Source organism: Anguilla rostrata, chromosome 7 (genome assembly GCF_018555375.3).
Source record: "Anguilla rostrata isolate EN2019 chromosome 7, ASM1855537v3, whole genome shotgun sequence".
NCBI classification, from domain to species: domain Eukaryota; kingdom Metazoa; phylum Chordata; class Actinopteri; order Anguilliformes; family Anguillidae; genus Anguilla; species Anguilla rostrata.
In genome coordinates this window covers 32,677,312-32,704,658 of record NC_057939.1, presented here as the reverse complement: position 1 = coordinate 32,704,658, position 27,347 = coordinate 32,677,312, and the positions used below count along the sequence as shown (strand labels likewise).

Below are 27,347 nucleotides of genomic sequence, written 5' to 3'. Positions count from 1 at the left end.
TGACTCTTACCAGTGCACACCTAGCAGTATTAAGGCCCTAACACACACATAGAACTCAGCATATCTGCACCCCATAGTCACCTGCCTACATACTAATGTCATAGCAGGATACACAGTTGTATTTATGTAGGCTTACACAAGCCAGAGGCATGTCCGCATCTACCAAGATAGATAGCAATCCATATAGAGCCACACTACTGGCAGAAAGTTTCCTGCTTCTATACATAACTGTCACTGTAACTTTCACAGAGGAAAAAACATTATTTTGGAGTTAGATCATCAAAATAACATTAAATTATGTAGTCTTACATAATGTAGCATATGGAGCACCGGGTAAGACAACATGCGTTCCTTCGCCACTCAGATGCTTCTGCGGTTTGGTGTGTCGGATGGGTTTCTTACTGTTGGTGCCTCGACCTGATAAGATATTATTCATTTTGCCAACATATCAGCATGTCTAAAGAAAATTCCCTGGAAAGTGTGTCAGAAGAACAGAAAGCATGAAGCCTCGTTAGGATATATATGAACATGTATGTACTACTGCTTGTAACATTTCAATTATTTACGCTGTCTCATATTTTTGATATTGTTATATTTCCACTGGTGGTAAGTGACAACTGTTAGCCTTTCCTAACATTTCTGCTGTACTAAGGCAAAAGATAGCAACTTCATTTTTGCTCAAGAATGAGTTATGAGTTAAGACACGTCTGTACCATTTAGGGGGATCGATTTACAGTTTAAAATACAAAAAGCCCTAGACAAATTGTAGCACACCACTGTAACTTTGGTTACTGCATTCTGCCTTTGTTTCATCCTGTGAAGATGTGAAGTGGAACATTTTTGCATTTTCGCCAAGATAATTGCATTTGCAGCACTTTATTTCTACCAAAGTTATGGAATAAAATATAAGTTAGTATCGTAAATGGTACAACTGTCTTGCGTCATATTTTACAAGTCTCTATGATGTTCACACATGGAGTTATAAAGCCTTAAATAGAACACCCTGTAAATGGGTGAGGATAGGCCAGATTTGGCTTCTGCACAAATGGGTTAAGGTTTTGAAAACTCTTGAGTGCCTTCTTCTGTATAAAAGTGCCAAAGGCAGAAAGACCTTTCCCCCATATATTTTTATTTTGGGTAAAATCACTATCAAAAGCACACCACCATTTTTTGTAATTTGCATATTTGTTGTGTTTCTTTCCATATTTTTAGCAGTAAATTAACAAATGGGTTTTCTGTAAAAATGACTTTATTACTTGCCTACAGCAGAGGAGAACTGGCTATATCTGATGGTATCAACCCTTATCTTTTGTGAAACCCAGCTAGATTTAGTTGAAAAGCTGGACATAACCAGGCTATATCCTGGTAAAACCTGAGCTAAATTCAGCTAACTTAGTCAGTTTATGTCAAAATACAACCGAGATTCCCACCCCTCCAGATGACTAGATTCCATCAAGATTTGGGCACTTGGCGGTCCCATTCTGTGAGATTGTGTGGTCTACCACTTTGCGGCTGAGCTGTTGTTGCCCCTAGACATTTCTACTTCAAAATAACAATACGTACAGTAGACCGGGGCAGACATTTGACAATCAGACTTGTTGGAAATGTGGCATTCTATGGCAGTGCCATGTTGAAAGTCACTGAGCTCTTCAGTATGACCCACTCTACTAAACGTTTGTCAATGGAGATTGCATGGCTGTACGCTTGATTTTATGCACCTGTTAGCAATAGTTGTGGCTGAAATAGCCAAAACCACTAATTAGAACGGGTCTCCATATACTTTTACAAATGGAGTGTATTTTCAAGTTTTCACTGAAATAAAGTCTGAATAAACTGAATTGACAACATAACAAGTGCAGAACTGTAATCAATTTGTGTGTGGTCTCTGCTCATTATGACTGAAGAAATTACTTTTAAAAATACACTGCGCTTTGTATTTCTTTCAACAACATTTTATGTTATTTTTTGTTTTGTAGTGTTTTGCATATTTCAGTGCATTTATCAGCGTGCTGTTTATATGCCTTGTTACATTTTTTCCCTTATCCTATATAACAAATAGCTATAATTTTAACCCTCCTGTTCTGTTCATTTTTTAGGTACAGCAAAATGTTCCCGGGTGATATAAACATACAGGGGGGGTTTGCAAATACATGAAATGAACCATTTTCATTTAGAATGTTGATTACACTAATTAAGGCCAGTAGAAGAAGTTTCATACTGAAAAAATAATTTTAAGTATTTTTCCTAGATTTTCAAACTTTAAAAAGGGTCAATTTGACCCGCAACATAACAGGAGGGTTAAAATACAACTGTTGGAATTATTTTAAGAAAATAGTTTTGCAACAAATGGTTTTGAGGCCAAAGGTTTACATACACCTAGGCTAAAGATATTCAAACTCAGTTTTTCACAACTCCACACATTTCAATTTTCCATTTACCATACATTTCTTTTGGCAAAGGTTCAACTGAACCCCAAGACAATAACAAAGAAACTGGTGAAGGAGTTGGTGGCATCAGGTGCCAAAGTATCTATATCCACCATTAAGAGTATCATACATTGCCACGGCCTGAAAGGCCATTGTGCAAGGAAGAAGCCCCTACTCCAAGACTGATATAAAAAAGCCAGAATGAAGATTGCAGGTGATCACCAGGACAAAGACCTAGCCTTTTGGAGGAGGGTTGTCTGGTCAGACAAAACTAAAATTGAACTGTTTGGCCAGAATGATCAGCGCTATGTATGGAGAAAAAAGAATCCGAAGAACACCATCCCAACTGTGAAGCATGGGGGTGGCAGCATCATATTGTGGGGGCGTTTTGCTGGAAAAGGGACTGGTCCACTTCAGAAAATAGATGGCATTATGAGGAAGAAGGATTATCTAGAAATACTGAAGCAACACCTCAAGACATCAGCTAAAAAGATAAAACTTGGTCGCAACTGGGTCTTCCAGTAGGACAATGATCTTAAGCATACCTCCAAAGTTGTAACAAAATGGCTTAACCTCTTAGCGTAAAGCCCCTAGTGGTCGACACGCCGACGTGCCAAGATTTCTGAACTCAGACATTCAGTGCTACTGCAACCAAAGTGCGAGTTAAAAACAGAAATGCTTTGTTTGCGTTTCATTAGTAGATGACACACGACAACTACGCCGAATACGGAGTTTCGCAGCGCCACCATTGTCGCTCTGGTCGTTCATTTAACATGCACCCCCTCCCTGCAGTCCCATCTGCAACTACACCCCCCACCCATGACATAATGGACAATATTGCCAGACCTGCCAACCAGGAAAATATTTTGAGTACCACAATAGTCAGTGTAACGCTTAGTTCACATGCTTTCGCACGTACCACTTCGATTTGCACACACACACGCACACACAATTCTTCATAATTCTAGTTTTGACTGTTGAAGTGATCATGCAAAATTTTATAATCAAGCGATTTGTGAGCTCAATCGCAAACTGGATGCGATTGGATCGCAAATTCGCATGACGGATACCAACTTGGAGAAGTTGTCGGTTCGGCTCACTGAAATGGGCCACTAATTCGGATGATTGGAACAACGCTGAGAGAACCACAGGACTAAAGGTAGACGAAAAATGCAGAAGTCTGCCTGAACCCAAAACAATCCTTATCCTCATTGGCTCCCCCACATCGGCCTTGGAAGGCTGATATCTCTCCACTCTCCTGGATTGTTATGCAGACAGATGCTCGGCCCTACCCCCACCTCCCTGCTCCTATGGAACTTTGTCTCTGGATCAGGACTCTTCGAGGTCATCTCCACGGCAACGGCCGTGTCCTCGTCATCAGTATCAGACGGCAGAGACAATGTTGAGACTGTGGTGGAGATGAAGTCCATGGACTTACACACACACGCACATGAAGATAACACACACACCACCTCCTACTCAACGCCTTCTTGGCTCCCACCCCCCCTCCCTCCCCCGTTACAGTGCAGTCTGCTGAGGGTTGATGCGATGCGCCTGAGCGGCTGCGCGCTCCCCCCAGTGTCTGTGCTGCGACACTTCCCCTCCCCGACACCCTACCCCCTACCACATGTGCAAGTCTTCGAGTTTTTGTTGTAATGTTTGTAATGTTTGTAATGTTTTTATGATGTTGCTATGTGCTGAGGTTTTTCTTCGTTTCAATGAAACGAGTGCCCTCTCGTTTCATTGAAAGGACTGTTTTTTTTCCTCCTCCTTCCTCCTGTTCTCTCATTTCTCATCTAATAAGTTGGCGCCGCAGATGGCTGCCTCGGTGTGTTGACCAAAGCAAATTCCTCGTATGTGTAAATGTACTTGGCAATAAATTCGATTCTGATTCTGATTCTGATAATTTGACCTGTATCTAAAATATCACGTGCACTGCACTGGGCTATATTATGATATACTTGCAAGTCAAAAGTTTGAGTACACCTGCTTAAAACAATTTTTTTTCATGATTAATATTTCATTATATGATATGTGTGCTTATACAAACAGATAACCATAAGTGAATTGCATTCAATTATTTAATAAAAATGGAAATAATTGATTTTGTATATTGTAACATATGTTTTCATTTTCAAGTATTTACAGAAACGTATGTTGTAATGTAAAAAAAAAATTAAAAAAAAACTTATGTTGCGATGTAAAACTGTCAATTATGAATAAAAGATTCTGTTCATGATTTCCATTTTTATTTAATAATTAAATAATTTAATCAGCTTATATAGGCACACATCATATAGGCCTAATGAAAAAAAAAAAGTATTCAATTGAAAAATTATCTAGGAATGTAGGCCTTTGTAACTAGGTTTTGCTAAATTATTACCTGAAGCCCCTTGGTGGCTAATGTCAAAATCATAATTGCACAATGTGCAAAATGCATGGTGCAAAGTTTTGAGGGGCAGAGGCACGGCTCCTGATATTTTGCGAGGAACTTCTGGGGAGGCACATGGACTCGCTTCTTTTTAGTAGGTCTGCTGCTCTCTCTCTTATGCCATATTATGGAAGGCTGTCCTTGTTAGTATCCTCATCATCTGACTTCATGATTATTTTCTAACTGCAAGGCTGGTCGGGTGACTGGCTGCAATAATCGGAATTATTCGCAACGTTAGCAGTCCGTAGTCAAACACCTTTGCAATGCTCACTTTGCTCCAACAGAGCGTGCGCGATTCAAAGTTTGAATAGGGAGTCTCCGTAGCGTTTGAGTTACTGCAGCTAAATTACTCCATCAGTTATTCACACACCTCGTAACGAAGCTAAATCGTTTGCGAGCTACTACTACGACTAACTATATACACAAATTTATCTCATTAGGATATACCCCTTGAAATGCATCATCTCGTAAAGTTACCGAACATGTTTTAACGTTTTATATGTTAACATTACGGTCACATTTTTGTGTTTGATTATTACTCCCCACTTCCCATTTTACCTCAGCAATGCAGCGTATGCCTCGGTGGATAATAAAGCACCGCTGCGTATCAGTGGATGTTGAGTGGGTTGGGGAGGGGTTACAGAACCACAAGCACAAGGTCGTAGCATCTTGTTCAATCCGAGGGATGTAGTTTAAATACCGAATAAATCTACGGTATTGTTTTGTATTAATTGATTGTTTTCCGTAATTCAATTACAATAATTGTGTGTGTTTTGTCCAAGAATTGCATGGTTGGTACACAAAATGTGTGCAGGTTGGCAGGTCTGTATTTTCTATCTGGGCATTCATAAAAATATTCTTTCACCACTCAAAAATCGTATTCCATCATAGAAACAAGATAAAACCGACAATAGCCATGAGGTATACCAATACAGCAGTGAAAACACTGCGCACTGAATAACAAAATAAACGAGACAAAGTTTTAAAAAATGATACCATGTCATTCTAGTCAATATCTGGGACTAAATACTGAATAAATATACAACCTTACCATTGGTTTTATGCGTAGAGATGTCGCTTTTCAGACTGAGTGGTCATATATTGTCTTGGACAATCTGTTTGTGAAACATACGCGCATTTGTGATGCCTGGGTATCTTCCAAAATAGCTGTGCGTAATACCACACATGTTGTTCACAGCGTTGTCACCCTTTTTAGTACAGTCTGGCTTGACTGACAGTTCATTTATTCAGTAGGTGAGAGTGTAAGCTTTCTAAAGATGCATAGCATGTCTATTTTTGCTATTGGAATAGCGTTTTATAAGTCACAGTAACCAAAAATTTTATTATCACATTCACTTACATATTCACTCTGTGGTTGCAGTAAAAGACGCTGCACCTAACGAAACGTAGTCAACGTTTTTTCGTAAGTTCTTGGAAAATACTATTATTATTGAGGACTTCTGGGCATAGCTAAGCCATATGTTTGCTGATAGACCTAGTTGACATCGTTTTCTGGTGTAAGACAGAAGCGTATATAATTTTATCATTGATTTACTGTCTGTCTCTATCTACTGAAAACAGATACAATTTCATCATTGCTATGCAAGTATTACTGCTCAAAATATTTTGGTTATAGACGTTATTTTTTAAATTGAGTGTCTTTAAGTAGGTTAGGGTTATTTTATAATGAGGATATTTCACACTGTAATGTTAGTGTTCTTTGGTAGTCTAGTAGTTCTTGTGACGCATGCAACAGTGATGACGAGAGTGTTGGAACATTGCCAAAAGGTGGTGGACGGTTGTTTTCTTGTTATCCCATCCCCATACAAGAAAACATACGAGAGTACAGAGTGTAGAAATACATACAAGAGTTAATTATTACACATTTAGGTATGTACAGCATGATGTGACAATATTTTTACATTATGTTTAAATCTGATATCAATGTTTCATCTTAAACCTTCATAAGGGGCTCATTTATATGCTTTACAACGGACAAAAAGTATTATATTCCTTTTTGGAGAGATTTTGGATATGTTTCTGGACCCCTAGCTATTTTAGACCACTGTACTGACAGAAAGCTTGTAATTACCACTTGAAAATGATGCAACAGTGGGTTTCTTGAGTAACAGTAAGTTTCTTGATTTGTAGTGAAATATGTTAATTTGTTGTGATTTACAGCAATGCATAATTTAGACATTCTGGTAGATTTGGAGACCCTGGGTACACTGCTTAGTTTATGATTCACGGATCTTTAGTAGCTCTGCATATCCACCCTTAGATTTTATGAACTTGTGGTCAATACGTTTTTGATCCAGGACATGTATACTTTAACCTGCTGTATATATGCATATATATCCCAGTATTTCATTGTGAACTAAAAAAAAGAGCAAATTCATTTTAAATTCTTTGCCTAGGCAATTGCATTTGTGGCACTTTATTTCTTCCAAAATGATAAATATAAAGTAATCTAAGTTAGTATTGTAAATGGTACAGATGTTTTGCTTCATTTAAGCCATTGTTCAAGTCTCTTTGGTGTTCACATCTGGAGTTATAAAGCTTTAAATAGGGTACCCCCTAAATGGGCAAGGATTGGCCAGATTTGGCATGTGCACTAAGGGGTTAAAGACAACAAAGTGAAAGTATTGGAGTGGCCATCAGAAAGCCCTGACCTGAATCCCACAGAGAATTTGTGGACTGAACTGAGAAAGCGTGTCTAAGCAAGGAGGCTCACAAACCTGACTGAGTTACAGCAAAGTATTGTGAGAAGCTTGTGAAAGCCTACCCTGTCACGTCCCTGCCGTTTCTCATGTTTTCTGTTTTGCCTCGTGTATCTTGTCTCTTTTTTCACCATCTTTGCTCGCGTCCACAGCGGAGGCGAGTCTCGGTTTCAACGATCCCTGAATACCTCATTTTACCCACTGTTTCCCCTGCATTCCGTACACTTTCCCATCACGCTCACCAGTATTTATTCTCGGCTCGCCTACCACTCCCTGCCAGATCGTTGCCTCTGTTCGTTGCAACTTCTCGTCGGCTTGTGTAAAAGATCGCAAATTCTCTCAAGTCTTGTTCCCCGGTTTTTTCCTAGCTCTTATCCACTTTTACTCGCCACTTTGTGTTCGGGTTCCCCAGTCTGTGTCTTTCCTGTTGTCGTGTTTGTCTGGTCTTATTTTTGTTCATCCCCGTTCCCGTTCCCTGTCAGCCCTGTCCAGCCTGCCCTTCGCCGGCCTCCCAATCAACCTGCTCGGTCCTGCCCCTGTTCCCTCTCAATCCAGCTCCAGTCTTGCTCGGTCCTTCTCCGGCTCCAGTCTTGTCCAGTTCGGTTCCAGCCTTTCCCAGTCCAGTTCCGGTTCTGAATTGCCCTGCTCAGTTTGGTTACCTCTCAATAAACCGGTTGCTTTTCTCCTAAGCCTCTGTGTTCGAGTCCTGTGTTTGGGTCCAGCATTACACATTGTGACATACCCCAAGCATTTGATTCAAGTTAAGCAATTAAAAAGCAATGCCACTGAATACCACTAAAGTGTATGTAAACTTTTGACCCACAGAAAATCTGATAGAGTACATAAAAGCTGAAATAAATTAGTTTCTTAGCTATTATTTTGAAATTACCTCTTATGGAAATAAAGTAGATACCCTAATTGACTTAACACAGGAAATGTATGGTAACATTAAATGTGTGGAGTTGTGAAAAACTGAGTTTGCATGTCTTTAGCCTAGGTGTATGTAAACTTTTGGCTTCACAGTATGTATAAAATTAGGGTCGCTGTGGGTGCAGAAATCGATGCAGCCTTTCTAGTGTTAAACATTTGTGTAAAAACCCACAGGAACATTTTTTTAATGTTCAATTTGCTCCAAAATGTGCAAAAATTAAGAAATTATCTTGATTAAATTTTATTGGGAGATCTTTATTCACCATGTACCATTGCAGATTGTAAATCAGTAATTGTAATTTCATTGGAGCTAATTTCATTGGATTTATTTCATCCTGCGGTGGTATTGCTTCATACCTGCAGTACTTTTTTTGTTGCTGTTTTAATATCATTAAACCCCTTTTCCTCAAATGTATTTGTTTGTGTGAATTTATCTCCACGATAGCACAATATCATGCAGTAACCTGCAATGTGAATATAATTTTTTCAGCTGATAATGGTTGACGCTCTGAGAATAAGAATAAGAATCAGAGAATAACATCCCTCCTCACCTCCTTCATCACAGTTGCTAAATAGTGAGCCACCTGAGGTGGGGATGTGAAGAAAATGGCAGAAACGGCCTGATCAAACCCAGTAATTCTGTCAGACTTAGCCTATATTATTGAGTTTGTTTGAATAAAAATATCCAAAAGTTCACCCAACTCTCAAAAAATTGCATGAAAATATTTTTAGTCATTAGCTAGCTGGGCAGGTATTAACTACCACAAACAAGTAGCAGCTAATTAGTTTTTTTTGGCTATCGTCATTTCCCTTATGTTTCTCAAACAACTACAGTAGTACCTTAGCTTCAGTGTCACTGGATTAACGTTAATTGACCAGTCACCTCTCTCGAGTAAAGAAGTTCAATTCAATTAAATTATTTGTATAGAGCTTTTTACAAAGAACGGTTAGACGCTTTACAGAACACTAAGGCAAGAAACAGAGCAAAAACAGGAAACAAAGCAAACACCAGACCTGAACCCCCAAATAGCAAGTACATAAGGTAAGAACTCCCAGTGTGGAGAAACCTCTTGAAAAAGCGCTACTTTCAGTTAAAGCATAGTTCTGCTGCTGACTTCTCTGTTGAAGCAACCGGGGTAGTGACTGTCATGGTGCTTCTCTGAACCTTTTGGTTTAAAAAAGGACATCAAACTGGATTGCCATTTTCAACCAAATGTTCTGCCAACAATGTAATCAGAATTGGTGTTCTACACACAAACATAAAACATAATTGGTATCTGGGCTCACTTTAACAGGCAATTTAACAAGGAATTAAACAAAAAATAAATTGTTTCAAAAGTGCACTCATAAGTCAACAATGTTACTTTTTCCACTTTTTAAGTCTTATGCAAATTTGATTGTTTGTTAGCATTTGTGCCTGCACTTAACGCTGCACCGTCGGGTTATAATAAAAATGTCATTGCATTGAAGGCTTTATTTCAAATTTTATTACAAGAAAAACTCCCTTTGTACATGTAGATCTTCACCAAGATCTTGCCTACAGTGTGGTATAAAGCATTTTAGTTAAAAAAAAAAAAAGTTTTGTTTTTTAAATTATGGTGAGAAGAAGACATGCGCCTTTTCGATTCCCAGTTCCCAACCAGCTGCCAGTGTGCAATGATGTGTATCCCTCAAGATTGATTACATGGAAGAGGGAAGCAGCTTATTTTTAAAATCGTATGAAAAGCCATTATTTTCTGGCAAATGTCATGTGACCGATTTGTGTGCAGTCCCTGCTCGTTACGACTGAAGAAATTGCTTTAAAAAATATTGCAGTTTGGACTTACACATGAAAAATACATAAGCTTAATGCATAAGTTTTCTAAAAAAATGCCTAAATAGTTTTGACCTAGCAGACTGGTTATAATATATGACAAGAAAGTTACCGGATTCATAAAAATATTTGAATGGAGCCTATGCTGACCACTATCCTAAAGTATACCAGTCGATACCACCCCAATATTAGTTGGGGATTTATTTTTCCCAAATACGAATGATATTGTATCTCAGAGATCACAGAGCTAAGAGATCCTCTAAAAATGGCAAATCACCACAAAATTCAATGCAGAGCAATGTCAACTAAACTTTCTCAATGCAAAATGATGGAAGCTGTCATTATGAGGAAAAATTACGCTCTGTTCCCCCCAACTGTGAGAACCCATTAAGTATTTCCGTCTGGCCAATAAAGCCTTCGCTGTAGAGGCAAATGCATCAAATGAAACCCTAAACTACTGTAACTACTTCAGATGCCTTTTGTAAACTACAATAATTTTTAGAAAATGCTACTAAAAGGTCTTCCACCAAAATGGCTAGTAAGAGCGAAACAGTTGTATGCTATTGCCGAATTAACATAACATAATATAATGATGAGAACAGGTCATTCAGCCCAACAATGCTCGCCATTTTCCTGTCTAAATTAGTGCTCTAAATTCTACCCACATTTGGCAGATGGTAGTGTTAATATCAAGCCCTGCACACAAAGCTTGTATCACTTTTATAAAGCCCTTGTGGAACCTAGATTTACCGAGTACTTTATGTAATAATCTTAGCCTATCCAGATCCACCAAGACTGCTACCACCTTACTCTCTAAGACATGCCTCATTATGTGCAATGTCCTTCTAATACTGGCTTGTGTTTGTCTCTGTTTGATTAAGTCAGTCTAATCCAGGTGGATAATTCTGACCTGAATTATCTGATTTTCCCTGCTATGACAGATGTGAACAATTTATAATTGATATTCAAGACGGTTATAGGTCTTAGATCATCACATTCTACTGCATCTTTCCCTCCTTGGGTATGAGGGATTATTGCCTCACTCCATTACCCAGTGAAAAATTCCACCAGCTTTGGGACATATTGGTCCTTAAATACCTTATACCACTCTGAGGTAATGCTGTCTGCCCCCAGGGACTTGCCTTTAGTAATGGCTGCATTTACTTCCTCATTAGTTTTTAGAGAACCCTGTTATTGAAGTCCCTGTTTTGAGTTTCTGTATCCGTGGGTAGGTTTATTGAGTTTATAAATGCATCCATTTGTATATCTTTATTGATTTGTGATTGAGAATACAATTCTTTCTAACGTGATTTCAGTTAAATATTTCCGACATTACACTGTATTTTGTTTGGGGGTTCCTTATCCTATAAATAGAGTTATCTGCTTCCTGTTTTGTCAGTCTTTAAGCTAGCAGTATCAATGCCTCACTACCAACCTCCCAGTATATCTATTTTCGAGAGTCGTCTGGTCTCCCCCACCTTTGCGGTCCAGCCCCTCTTTCGTCATTGCCTTCACCCTGCCCACATCTGACGCCACCTGCTGCTCCCCATCACCGCCACCCGGCCCCACCCATCATCTGAGCCACATCATAGACTCTATAAAACTGACTGACATGTTGGTCACCAGTCAGCACCCTGAGCCGACCAGAGGAGGATGGGTTTCCCCCTTGAGCCTGGTTCCTTCCGAGGTTTCTTCCCATCTGCCACAGGGAGTTTTTCCTTGCCACTGTTGCCATTTAGGCCAGGGTTGTCTGTAAAGCATATTGTGACAACGGCTGTAAAATACGCTATACAAATAAAATTTGATTGATTGAATTTGTTTGAGGAACGCTAGTTTCTTTTGCACTTGTTGTGCACATATGTCACTTTTAGTCTTGATTATTTCTTGCGTGACGTTTGTGTCTAAGTTCTCCTTATGCTCTCTCATTCTCTAGCCCTTACAGTTTTGACTGTCCTGTCTAGCCTTTTTTCTAAGGGACGTACACTATTTGCTATTACAACCCCTTTCAGCACCTCTTTAAGTACATTCCAAAGAATGGGCATGTGGAGGGGTGGTGTGGTTGGGGCGCCATCTGCAGGTGGAGATGGAGCAGTTTAGCTGGCCTGTAACCACACCTGTTGGCATTTTCAGTGATTGGTAACTGTTTATATGCTCTGCCTGCATTGAGACAGGGCTCAGGAATGAAAGACGGAGCTACGTGACATTCGTTCCCTTCACCAGCTGTGTGTGTTTTGTTTGTTCGTTTAGTTACATGTTCGTGTGGTTGAAGTGCACAATAAAAACTGTGCGTCTCATACTTGTGGACTGTGTGGTTTGTGGGGAGAGGAACATCAGGACCCATTACAGAAATGGTACCACCTCCCCTGTATCATTTGGCTCCATGTAGTTTTGGATTTCTATTTTGATTGTTTCTTTAGATGTGTAACTATTAATAATACTTCAATTGAGTCTCTATAATGTTATTTTAGGTGTCTTGTTTAAGTGAAGGTTAAGATAGATTGGGCTGTGATCCAAGCGGTCAGTTGTTCCTATATTACATGTGTGACCCACACGAAATGTGGTCACATTTTCGGTTTAATTTAATGTAATATTTTGTATAAGTAACACAGTTTATATTCGGGCAATAGTGATTTAACTAAGTCCTCCAAGGCTTTCGTATTAACAATATATGTATTCCACTACAGACAGTAGGGGGGCAGCAGAGGACAGCAGAGCGCTTCCCGCAACGGGACTGTCTTCACGACGTAGCTGCCGTAAGCTTGCCATTCTGGCAAGACCGACCAGATGAACGACAGCAAGTTTCCTCTGCTCTGTTATTTCTCCTGTTTTACAGGTCAGTAATGTGTACGAAAGCACAAATGGTATAAATAAGCATAACAAAGTGTTAGTTCCTATGTTTTTTGAAAGTGGTGGTTACGACGCACTGTGTAGTTTACTGTGCTCAGGCGAGCTACTCCGGCTCCGCCATGTTAAAGAAGGTTTTGTTGTAAGTGCGTGTAAAGGCGGACGCGATTTTCCTTTTCGCATAGACTCCCGCTCTCTGATCGATATAGAGTTTCAGTTTTTATATTTACAGCTCCCGCGCACTTTGTGAGTTTTACATTTCAAGTGTTTTATGCGTATCCGGTTTATAAAATATGTGCGATGTTGGTTTGAGATCGTTTATATAATTGCCCTTTGAATGCTAATATGCCGTTGTATTGTCTGGGAACACACAAAGCAGCTGGTTAAAAGTGAGTACAGTTAACAGGACTGTTAGTAAGTACAGAACTACTATATATAAGGAAAGGTTTATATTCCTACATAATGAGTCATAACATTGATGGTATAGCAGATGGATTCATTTCCATATTTGTTTATGGACAAATGTGTGTTACTGTATTTTTTATGTTATTATTATTTTTTTTTTATGGAATTAGTTCATTTTTAGGTGAATGTGTTTGAATGTAAAACAAAGAGAGACGTGTGATTAAGTGGATGAGTTGTAAAAAAAAGGAAAACATATTTTGACAACGTGTTTATTTAATAAATTCTGGCAAGACCGACCAGACGAACGGCAGTAAGTTTCCTCTGATCCATTATTTCTCCTGTTCTACAGGTTCATTATCTGTTTACATGCCCAGTACAGTGGAGCCTGCTACACATGGTCTAATTCTATGCCTATCTGTATTATAGGCTACTCTACATTAGAAAGTGAATGGGGATGATAGAAGTGTGTAAATTCCTACCCTGTGGGTTATACCTCCCTCCATAAATCTATAATCTATTGATACAGTAGACCACAAAATGCTTTTAAGCCACGTTTCCACCGCAGGAACTTCACCCCGGAACTAGGAACCTTTTGAGGAACTCAGTGCGTTTTGACCGCAGGAACTAGGGTCTAAATTAAGTTCAGGGGTCTTTATTTTACCCCCAAAAACGTCCCTGCTCGGGGGGTAGTACTTTCCAAAAGTACCGGAACCTTTGGGGTGGGGCGCAAGCGCTGAAAATGTCTGATTGGTCGAATACTTGCAGTGTTTTATTTCAACCCCCATGTTTAAAAATCTTCAGCCGCAAACCAATTTATTTTCATAATAACTTCAAATCAAACTTGTATGTTATGCGGCGCAGTAGCCTAGTTTTGGTTATAGCCTGCCAACGTCTTGGAATTATAACGTGTGCTCTTCTGTTCTTTTCTTGCTTTAGTATTTGTTTTATAAAATGCTAAGCATTCGTGCTGGGACAGCATATTACGTACAAAAACATTCAAACGGATTAATTTGGTTGCTGAATATTTTCTTCCGGATTTTCTTTGTTAGCCCGTTGTAATTGACTCAAAACGTTTGATACAGTTATGTGAGGTATGCGGTAGTTCTGCGTAATTCACATTGGTGATACAGTAAAAGCAAACTAGAAATCACCTTACGCACTTTTTGTCAGGGTAAAATAACGGGTTAATTCTAGTAATTGTCCCTTTAGCTTTTTCAGACTGCCGTAATTTTACTCTGCCATTCTTCAATTCCACAAAAAGACCAGGAAGACTATGGACTAATTTATGGTGCATGGTTCGCATCTGGAGGGCACACTTCGCTGCTCGGCTAGCAGTAACTTTGAAGGAAAGCAAACGGTGGCGGTACCACTGCTAATTTAAATTTTCACGCAAGTCCGAGTTTTCGTTCTATTCTTGTCATTTTGCGATTAGCCTATATGGAATTGACGATGAGAAAGTAATCAAACAGCAAATTGTTTACAACGTGTGCATGTTTTCTGCTGTTGTTGCCAGTTATATTGGAAATGTGAATGCATTCAGTCGCCTCGGATGTCAAGACATGAAAGTGAATGTTCGCATAAAAACATAATGAATGTGTTTGAGAGGATATATAAAACAGTTACAATCTGACTATTGGCCTGTTGTATCCTATTTGTTGCATAACAACGGTCCAAGTTCAACTACCAATGACAGTTTTGCTTGACAACGGTAAAATATGCCCAAACGGCTGCAGAAGAATATTTCAATTCCAGGTGATTAAATCGATAAAAATCAATAAATACAAAAGTAACCATATAGAGTCATTGTTGGTAACCCGTTGTATATAAGTGGAATAAACCCCTCCGGGCTGTCCTGGTTATTAGAAAATAATGTAGGCTACTTCGGTGGTAGTATTGGGTTACAGACAAAATCATAGGACAGATGGACCGACGACAACGTCGCTTTTTCATACGTCAGTTGGCTAATTTGCCTAATCTTGGCGGGACTTTAGACCGCGGTGGAAACGCAGACAACAATGGGCTGAAGGAACCTTTTAGTTCCTTGAAAAGTAGTTCCTGGTACTTTTTGGTGGAAACGCGGATTTAGACAGACTCAAATCCACTGGCTTTGATGAAAATGCTTGCAAATGGTTTCAGAGCTATTTAAATGGCAGAACACAAGCAATTATGTTTGATGGGCATCAGTTTGTTTTTCTTGAGGTTACAGCGGGTGTGCCACAAGATTCTTGTCCCATCTTAGACCCTCTGTAATTCACCTTAGAAATAAATAACCTAGGATCATCAGTTACTAATAGCTCTATTCATTATTATGCGGATGACACTCATCTATGCATCCATACCCTCAGTTAATCAAGCTTTCATTAAATTACAGGCTGATTTTTCTGCCACCCAAAATACTCTCATCACTCTTAAGCTTGTTACAAAAAGAGTAATTTTATGCTCTTTAGTAGATCTAAAGAGAAAAAAAAATGGTTTCAAACTTCCCACAAAAGTTGTAGAAATTCAAAGGGTTCAATGTTATAAATATTTGGGTATACAAAAGGAACCTGCATGGTGTAATATTTTCACAACAACAAAACTGAAAGGCCTCTATATTTTTGCCTGAAGTTTGCAAAGTTTGTAAAGCAATGTGTAGTTACATTCTAGAAATTTAAATCTCTTTAAATGTTGGACTGTATAACTTTGAAAATGGAAATGTATTGCGGTGTTTGTTTTGTTTGGTGACAAGTGAAAGAAATGAAAGTCAGAAAATCTCCAAACTTCGGAGTTAAGTGGCTAATCAGAAAACTTCTTGATCTAGTGCAAGAGTTTCTTGAGAAAAAGACCCCAATCAAAGAAAATACATAAAAGGATCTGGAGTGGTGAGTTGATGATCTGGAACAATATTCTCACAGACAATTTGATTGTAAGTAAATGGTAAATGGACTGCATTTATATAGCGCTTTTATCCAAAGCGCTTTACAATTGATGCCTCTCATTCACCAGAGCAGTTAGGGGTTAGGTGCCTTGCTCAGGGACACTTCGACACGCCCAGGGCGGGGATCAAACTGGCAACCCTCCGACTGCCAGACAACCGCTCTTACCTCCGGAACTATGTCGCCCCTGTAAGTAGCCCAGGAACCAGTCATTGAACATATTACTGGAGACCAAAAGGTAAGGGTGCCCCACCAAGCAAATTACACTCCTGCCATACTCTGCCTAGGAAGGATAATAAATGGAAGCCAGCAGGGGTGAGTTTGACATGGGGGGGACACATTTGCTCCCCGCCCTTACCTGCACACGCACCTGCCCCCACAATAAATATCATTGTGGAAAAATGAATCGGTTTCACCAGAGCCAGTTATGGGTATTAAAGATGCAGACTAAGCTAGCTGCATCCATTCTTATTAAATTATAGAGGGAAAAAAATATGTGGACAAGCCAGGGATAACCATAGGGTTACTGAACGCATGCACAAGAAAAACACACTACATACAGCATTTTCAGTAATATGCATGCAGCTGAAATCCTCGACGAACATTTATTTTGCCTTATTGGATAGCTATTTCCGTGGGTAAAATCTCATTATTATTGTTTTCTGTGAAAAACATTTAATTCATATGCAAGTTACATCACGTGTTGTATTACTAATACGATCGCATTTCAGGCTGGAAAACAACCCAAAATTGCTGAGTTGTCTTAGAATCTTTATCGCCACACAATGTATTAAGCTTGCAGCGTCGGCATAGCAACGGACGCTGTAACTAAGTATGCGCAATGGTTATAACAGCTGTTTTAGAATGTCATTACATCACACTGATCATTTTTGCAGTGCAGATCAAATTTGTTGTGACAGAGCCGCTGTCAGGCAGTATCGCATGGCAGCGTGCAATTATGGCAGCTCATCGGAATTTTCTGGTCTGTCCAGTCTGTCATTTGCACCATTTGCCAGGCCACGTCTACAGTGCATGGCGCAGGTCATCATCCAGAGCATTGCTAATTTCTGGGCTTTCCCAAACAATGCGCGTACGTTTCACAATCTATTCAAAAGGCAATCAACAGTTTTCATGGATCTTACGCTGTCCAGTTTCACTTTGATATAAATCACAGAAGCAGGAAAAATGCATTCTTTGCATTTATTGTTCATTGTCTTTTTTATCATTTTAATTCCTATGTTTATTTCTATTTTAATTGTTTATGGCTGTTCTTATACTGCATTGTTGTCCTGTAGTTCGTTCTTTTTCTTACAGCCATCTATAATGAGAAAAATGACAATAAACAGAACTTGAACAATCTTTTCATTTTAATTGACTGTAGTTAAAATTATAGCAACAATACGGGTACACATTATGAACAGACTGCCTTTATAAATATGTATGATCTCCCCTGGTTTTATTTTGTTTAATAAAACTTCAAGATACCATTGTTATTATTTCTTAGTTACATCATAGAGTATTTAAGCTATTTCACTACAGATTTAATGGGAAATGAAAACGGGCCCATAATATATGTTTAGGCAATGTTCTAATTCTCATGGAAGAACATTTGAACAAATTTGAGGTTTATGACATTCGTTAAAACTCAATTAAAAAAAAAAAAAGTCAGCCCACTGCAGTGGTAATTATTTAAATTAGCAGCACACCCTGAGCAATGTGCATGGCTCCTAAAGGGAAAAAAAGTGGTCATATGATCGGTTATTAATAAATGCAGCGGCACCACACCCACTGATAATATATACGGAATAACCCAGCCCTGTTTCCAGATGCACCATGCATTTTGTGCAGTCTACTCATCATCTGTGGGTCTGAAAATACCAACAATCACAAGCCGTGCCACTGACTGCACCCATGCGCCATGCAACATTGATTCCAGAGCCCAGTCTTGATTTGTTGATTTATTGTTGTTTGGCTGCTTTATATGTAAATTGCATTGTTTATTTTGATATTTATGGATTGAAATAAATAAAAATAAGCAATGTCTGACCATGAGAGCTAGATCTGACAACATTTTGACCACTTTAAGACTATGGTGACATTATTTATATGCATGTAACAGCTCCTATTCTGAAGCCTCTCAATGCACTTCACCACAGTGCCCTCAGATTTATTACTGAGGACATTTATTACTGAGTTATAAAACACATCAGTGTCCTCTACCAGAAGCTAGGCTGGCCTTCTGTTAATATCAGGAGAGGGCAGCACAGCCTGCTACAGATGTCCCTGTCCGATTCATGGATCAGTATCGGTTCCCAATACCACCCTATTTTGTGGATCGGGCAAGGACACACCCGAACTTAATCAAATCTTGCCTGACAGTACAACATGTAGTATTCATATTAACAATGGCTTGCCCCCATACTTTCTGACTCTGTGAAAGCCAACTGCCTGAATGCGAAGTCACTCACGTGACCAAGCACTTTCCATTCACCATCATGAAAGAGGTTGTTGATTATGAAATGAGTTGGTATCAGCTGCAATGTCTGCTGTGTGGTACATATACAAAGTCAAAAAGCAGCCCTACAGCCACTTTGAACATTTACAATGCCTGTGTTTCAAGGGACAGCATTAGCGTAGCGTCTTACAATACAATGAATTTGATAAAGCTTCTGAAGAAACATCACTAAAAGTAGCATGCCGACTGTTCTCAGTTATTTTTATCTTTTATTGGAATAATCAAGCTTGATGATAATATTTATACACAACTTCAATATAGTGCTGGGCGCTATAGCCTACCTTATTTTTAGGTAGGCTATAGCTACTGGTATGAATTCATGAGATGTTTGCAGAAACTCATAATGAAGTCGGCACCAAGGTGTGATTTAAAAAAAAGACAGAACAAAGCTTATGCGCCGTATGGCAGCATTGACTGTTATTATACTTAAAAACATAATCGTAGATGTGGTATATCATGCAGTCTTACAAAGTAATATATTTTTTCATATATTTACAAACCTAGAATCTTGGATTTCTAAAAATCTTGCTTGAATATGTATATTAGCTTAACATTTGCAGGCTGCTTACTATCCAATTTTTTATGTTATTCAACATTTCACACCATTCAGAGTTCATGCTCCCAATTAAAATAGTGAAATTGATTTTTTTTTTAAATTTTTTATATTATTTATATATTATTTTGATAGATTTTTTTCAGTCATAGTAAGCTTTAAGTTTACTTGTTCTGTAATGTGCATTGGAAAATCAAATCCTGTCATACTGTAAATAATATGAAAAATAGCATATGATATTTTGGCCATATCACCCAGCTCTACTTCAGAGACCGTAGCCTGCCATTTCATAATGGTGCATTGGAGACCATTAAAGAAAACAAATAAATACAGCCAGCCATATTGTGTAGGCGACCTGTATTTAGGCATGTTTCTTCTCAAGCAGAATTATTTATTTTCTGTATAATTTGTTTAATATTATCTTGACTGCCCAGGAATGATGTAAAGCCAAACTGGGTGTACTTGTGTGTGGACTAGTTTTGAATACTTTTAAAAAGACAAATTAAAAAAAACAATCGGTATCGGGTCAAAAAGAGCCGATACTGAATGTTACTGTACCCGATTTGGATCAGGTGACAAAAAACCTGGATCGGGACATCACTACTGCCTACTATTTATCTACAAAGCACTCCTGCATAAGTTGCCATTTTACATTACATTGCATTAAGATTTAAATTGCTACTTATCATACCCTTTCACAGAAATACTATATTGGTCTGGAAATTCCTCATTAAATCTGAACATATTAAATAATTACAATTTGTGCAGAATGCAGCAGCATGTGTTTTGACAAAGAACAGACAGAGAGCTCACATTACCGCCATTTTAAACACCCACCACCCCAACCAATTGCCTATTATTTAGAATCAATTTTTAAATCATTTTCTTAGTTTTTAAATCATTAAATGGCAATGCACCTGCCCATTTATCTTCATGTATATTCCCATTTATGCTTTTCAGGTACATGCCCCACAGAAATCTTAGATCCTCTGACACTGGTCTCTTAAATGTTCCAGAGGCAACAACAAAAAAGCATGGACATGCAGCTTTCAGCTATTGTGGCCTCAGGTTTCTGACTCTGTGGATATTTTTAAAAGGGCTCCTAAAACACACCTTTTTGGCACCACTTTTACCTATTTAATATTTATGTTACATATATTTACATTTTATTTATTGATTGATTGATTGCTATTTTGCTGTTATCACCAATGTTGCTGAGCCAAAACAGAACACTGCTCAACCTGGATACTAGGGATGTGCCAACCTTGCTATACTTATAATCATACTTGGGTGTGTATGGCGAGCCCGATACTCACAATTGGATCATGATCGAAATGGAGAAGAAGTAGGCTGAAATGTTATATTCACTGAGGAAGAGACAGCCTTAGACTGGTTACCACATAGAAGCATCAAATTGGCACACAAAACAAGCATATCCTACCACATTCAACTTCACAATCACAATGATAGATGAGAAGGATAAGCACATATACACAACATGACCAAAAAAGTATCTGGACACCCCTGGGTCTGGGGCTGCTTTTCATGGTCTGGGCTAGGCCCCTTAGTTCCAGTGAAAGAATACCGTAATACTACAGTATACAATCACATTCTTAATGATTCTGTGCTCCCCCAGCAGTTTGGGGAAGGTCCCTTTCTGTTTAAGCATTGTGGCGCCCCGAGGCCCTATTGGGGCTCCACAAGAGAGCACGAGAAGCACCAGGGCGGCCGGGCCTCCCGCCACCGGCGACTGCTGGGACAAGTGGTGGGTGGGCATTACCTCCCGTCTGAAATATTGGAGGGTTTCAGGACCAGGGACAGCAAGCTGCCGACCAGGTGAGCTTCCAAGGATCAGCACCATGGACAGGGCTGCAGCAGAGTGCAGGTATGTGGAATTTTCCACTCTGCTGCAGCACACCTGAGACTGCTTCAGTGATTGCCTCACAGAGTATATAAGGAGCAGCACAAAGGACTGAGAGGCTGGCTGGGGCTAGGGAGAGAAACTACGCCTGGCTTCTCTCCTCACCTGTTCCTAGGGCGGTAAGCGGCTGTGAGCCAACGCACGCTTAGAAATTGTATGATTACAACTTTCCACCTTTTTTATGACTGGGGGAGTGGTCTCCCCACGCTGAAAAGGACAGAGGGCTGGAGGAAAAGTCCTACAAGGCCACACGGAGCAAGGAGAGGAGACGGACCTGGAGTGGGCTGACCAGTGCCCCATCACACGCTCCTAACCATTGTTCACTTTGTCTCTCCAGAAGGATCGTACTTACCAAGGAGAGGAAGACTGATACCCCGACCGGGAAGAAGTTTCTGTTATTTTTTGCTTCCCCTTCCCTTTCCCCCTACAATTAATACAATTAAAGGCGTTTTCTGTTAACTGATCCTAAGACTCACTGCACTGGTTCTTATACTGCTGTGGCAACTGCAACCTTGGGAAGGCCACATATGGTGGAGAATGCGGGCATTCCAAATCCACGCTACGGGTTGACCGGACAAGAAGGAAACCAGCAGTGAAAAAAAAAAAAAAAAAAGAAAAAATGGAGGAGGCTATTAAAGCACTCCTGCAGGCGCAGGAAACACTGCAGGTGGCACTGACTGAATTGTGTTCCAGGACAAGGGAACGGGAGAGGAACCAGAAGCCGCGGGATGTGCTGACCAAGTTGACCCCCGAGGATGACGTGGAGGCCTACCTCGAGCTGTTTGAGCGGACGGCCCACAGAGAAGGCTGGGCCCGAGGAGACTGGGGTGGTATCCTGACACCTTTTCTGACCGGGGAGGCCCAGAAAGCCTGCCGGGACCTCTCGGCGGTGGAGGCGGAGAGTTACGGCAATCTCAAAGGGGCCATTTTGGCTCAATATGGCTACAGCCTGCCGGCAAAAGCCCAACGATTCCATCAATGGACGTATAACCCCGACCAACCCGCGAGAGCACAAATCGCTGCCCTGAGTCGTGTAACCCGGAGCTGGCTGGTGGAAGGAAACGGGCCCCCCCTCCTGGACTGAGTAGTGCTGGACCGATGCACCCGGGCCCTACCCCCAGATGCCAAGAGGTACGTTGGCCAACAGGGGCCGCAAAGTATTGACCTTTTAATTGCATTGTTGGAAAACCACCAGGTCACACAAGAGATGCTGCGGACCAGCCGACCCGAACCCCTAAGAGGCACCGCCGGGACATCCAGGACAGAGAAGGGTTATGGCAGGAGAGCAACCGGAACCCCGGAGCCGCGACGACCCGAACCCACCCCGCCCCCACCCAGGGAGAACCGGGACCGACGACGGTGCTATACCTGTGGAAGGGAAGGCCACTCGCACGAGACTGCCCCGACAGAGACGAACCCATGCCAACGGCGGAGACATCGGGACCCCGGCGTTCCCCTGCAGGTACATCACCACATGCTGGGCACATGAGGGAGCAAGAGCACCAACCTTTCCCGTGACAATTGCAGGCCGAGATACGGAGGCCCTACTCGATTCCGGAAGTATGGTGACGCTCGTCCGACCAGAGTTCGCTGGAGTCGCCCGAGGGGAAGAAATTTCCGTATCCTGCATCCACGGTGACACCAAGCGATATCTCACTGCCACCATTGACATGTCCACCCCAAGGGGGACGGTGGCCGTACGGGCAGGGGTGGTAGAGAACCTGCCCGTCCCGGTCTTGGTGGGCCGGGATTGTGTCATATTTGATCGGTACTGGAAGGAAGCTCCGGCGAACCGCAATGCAGAGACCGGCCGCAGGATCCAGAAGCGACGCACCCACAGAAGAACAGAAGGGGGCACTCAACCAGCCTGGGCGGGCCTATCTGGGGGAGACCCAGCCGAGACGGTGGACCCGGACGTAGAGGTGAGAGGGCCCACTCCCGGCCCTGAGGACACCACCGCCACCGCCTCAGAAGCAGGAGCCGAGAATCCAACAGCCCTGGAAGAGGTGGGTCCGAGCGAGACCTTCTCCGAGTTCTCCCACCGACAGGGGGACCCAACCAGAGACCACAGCCGATTTGGGACGGCACAGCTTCAGGACACCAACCTGGCTCAGGCATGGAGGGATGTCCAGGAGATCGAGGGGCAGCTACAACCAGGGGTGAGTGCAACGACAAACCCACATTTCACGGTTGATCAGGGGCTGTTATATCGGGTACATGAGGCCAAGGGAGAGTGTCACAAACAGCTGTTAGTTCCCAAGACTTATGTCTCAAAGGTCCTGTATCTTGCACACACCCACCTCCTGGGGGCGCACCTGGGAGTCGAGAAAACCTATGAGCGTATCCTTCCGCGGTTCTACTGGCCGGGCGTAAAGAGAGCCGTCGAAGAGTACTGTCGCCACTGCGCAGAATGTCAGCTCCACAGCCCCAAGGTGAAGTATAAGAACCCACTAATACCTCTGCCTATCATCGATATCCCCTTCAGCCGCATCGCAATGGACATTGTGGGCCCGCTCCCACGGTCCAGCCGGGGACACAAATATATACTGGTCATCATGGATTATGCTACCCGGTTTCCCGAAGCTATTCCATTGAGGACAGCCACCGGGAAGACGGTGGCCAGAGAACTGTTCCTGTTGTTCAGCCGGGTGGGTATAGCATCAGAAATACTCACTGACCAGGGATCATGTTTTATGTCCACAGTACTGAAGGCGATGTCGCACCTGTTGAAGGTGAAACAGCTGAGGACCTCAGTCTATCACCCGCAGACAGACGGGTTGGTTGAGAGATTTAACCGCACCTTAAAACAGATGTTGAGGAAAATGATAGAGACAGATGGTAAGGATTGGGACCAATTGCTTCCCTATCTAATGTTCTCCATCCGCGAAGTACCACAGGGGTCCACAGGATTCTCCCCTTCGAACTGCTGTATGGGCGGCGACCCCGAGGAATGCTGGACCTGGCCAAAGAGACCTGGGAGCAGCAACCATCGCACCATCGCACGGTCATTGAACACGTGGAGCAGATGCACCAACGGATGGCCTGCATATGGCCTATGGTCCGGGAACACATGCAGCAGGCCCAGCTGGCCCAAGCCCGAGTATACAACCGCGGAGCCCAGGTGAGAGAGTTTAAGCCGGGGGATAAGGTGATGGTTTTGGTTCCGACACACGAGTGTAAATTTCTGGCTAAATGGCACAGGCCGTATGAAGTGACCGAGAAAACTGGACCGGTCAATTACAAGGTCAGACAGCCGGGACGGCGGCGTACCACTCAAATATACCACGTTAACTTGCTCAAACGGTGGTATGAAGCTGAACAACCGCCGGCCCAGGCGCTTGCTGCTCATCTCTCTCCCCAGGTCACACCCGAGGTAACCATGGGGCAGCAGCTGACGACTCACCAGGTCCAGGACCTCCGAGAACTCCTGGATCGGAATCGAGATGTGTTCTCTGACCTACCCGGGCGGACCTCGATAACGGAGCACGACATCGTCACCGAACCGGGGAAGAAGGTTAGACTGAGACCGTACCGAATCCCCGAGGCCCAGCGTGAGGCCATCAGGGAAGAGGTCAGAAAGATGCTACAGATGGGGGTCATTGAAGAGTCCCGCAGTTCCTGGAGCAGTCCAATAGTTATTGTACCCAAACCAGACGGTAGCCGTAGGTTTTGCAATGACTTCAGGAAACTAAATGAAATTTCACGATTTGATGCGTACCCCATGCCCAGGGTAGATGAGCTGATAGAACGGCTGGGGCCGGCCAGATTTCTCAGCACCTTGGATCTCACCCGCGGGTATTGGCAGGTTCCACTTTCCCCACAGGCAAAAGAGAAGACCACCTTTGTGACACCGGATGGCCTGTTCCAGTACCGAGTCCTACCTTTTGGGGTCCATGGGGCACCGGCAACATTTCAACGCCTGATGGATCAAGTTCTCCGACCCCATCGGGAATATGCGGCCGCATACCTCAATGACATTGTGGTCCATAGTGCCAACTGGAAGGTCCATCTGGCCAGGCTGGAGGCCGTACTGGGGGCCCTCCGGGAGGCGGGACTGACGGCCAACGCAACCAAATGTCGCTTGGGGTTAGAGGAGGCGGACTACCTCGGGTACACGGTCGGACGGGGGTGTGTGAAACCCCAACCCACGAAGGTGGAGGCAATCGCAACATGGCCCAAGCCCCTGACCAAGAAGCAGGTGAGAACCTTTCTAGGCCTAGTTGGCTATTACCGGCAATTCATCCCCAATTTTGCATCCATAGCCACGCCCCTGCATGAGATGACTTCAAAGAATCGTCCCAACCGAGTCAGCTGGACAGCAGAAGCCGAGGCCGCCTTCGGCACCCTGAGACAGACCCTCTGCAGCGAGCCAGTTCTGGTAACCCCGGCCTTCGACCAGACATTTGTACTACAGACAGATGCTTCCATGGGGGGGATCGGAGCCGTGCTCTCCCAGATACGTGAAGGGGCCGAACACCCAGTCACGTACATCAGCCGTAAGCTAATGAAGCATGAACGGAATTACGCTACGGTAGAGAAAGAATGTTTGGCAGTCAAATGGGCTATGGACAAGCTGCGGTATTATCTACTGGGTAGAGAGTTCATACTGGTCACCGACCATGCCCCGCTAAAATGGATGGCTGTGAATAAGGATAACAATTCCCGTGTCACTAGGTGGTTTCTGAGCCTACAGAACTTCCGCTTCAAGGTCGAACATCGGTCCGGGAAGCTCCATGGGAATGCTGACGCCCTCTCCAGAAGGGGGGAATGCCTATGGTCCGGCGCTCCAGGTGACAGCTTGGAGCTGAGGGGATGGGTATGTGGCGCCCCGAGGCCCTATTGGGGCTCCACAAGAGAGCACGAGAAGCACCAGGGCGGCCGGGCCTCCCGCCACCGGCGACTGCTGGGACAAGTGGTGGGTGGGCATTACCTCCCGTCTGAAATATTGGAGGGTTTCAGGACCAGGGACAGCAAGCTGCCGACCAGGTGAGCTTCCAAGGATCAGCACCATGGACAGGGCTGCAGCAGAGTGCAGGTATGTGGAATTTTCCACTCTGCTGCAGCACACCTGAGACTGCTTCAGTGATTGCCTCACAGAGTATATAAGGAGCAGCACAAAGGACTGAGAGGCTGGCTGGGGCTAGGGAGAGAAACTACGCCTGGCTTCTCTCCTCACCTGTTCCTAGGGCGGTAAGCGGCTGTGAGCCAACGCACGCTTAGAAATTGTATGATTACAACTTTCCACCTTTTTTTATGACTGGGGGGAGTGGTCTCCCCACGCTGAAAAGGACAGAGGGCTGGAGGAAACGTCCTACAAGGCCACACGGAGCAAGGAGAGGAGACGGACCTGGAGTGGGCTGACCAGTGCCCCATCACACGCTCCTAACCATTGTTCACTTTGTCTCTCCAGAAGGATCGTACTTACCAAGGAGAGGAAGACTGATACCCCGACCGGGAAGAAGTTTCTGTTATTTTTTGCTTCCCCTTCCCTTTCCCCCTACAATTAATACAATTAAAGGCGTTTTCTGTTAACTGATCCTAAGACTCACTGCACTGGTTCTTATACTGCTGTGGCAACTGCAACCTTGGGTGGTGAGGAAGGCCACAGCATGACCAGGGGTTAAATTGGGGGTGGACGCGGGTGGACGGGGTCCACCCACCTTTGGTAAATAAATAAATAATTTTGACCGGCAGTTTTACAAATAACTATGACAATCCAGTGCATTTTTCGTATGCTCCAGTCCATGTGTTCCCTCTAGCCAGTTACTCGCTCAACCAATCAAAAATCCGAAGAAAATAAACTCAGGAGGAACAGTCGTTTATATAAACAGGCACAGAAAGGAAAATATTGTTGATTGTCTTGATTGTTTGGAA

The 27,347-nt window shown here is 42.5% G+C and overlaps 1 protein-coding gene across 6 annotated transcripts in view; it reads right to left on the bottom strand.

The window, feature by feature from the left end:
• Positions 1–27,347, bottom strand: part of zfyve28 (zinc finger, FYVE domain containing 28) — a 258,613-nt gene that overhangs the window by 116,252 nt on the left and 115,014 nt on the right. The gene's annotated exons all lie outside the window — the stretch shown is intronic.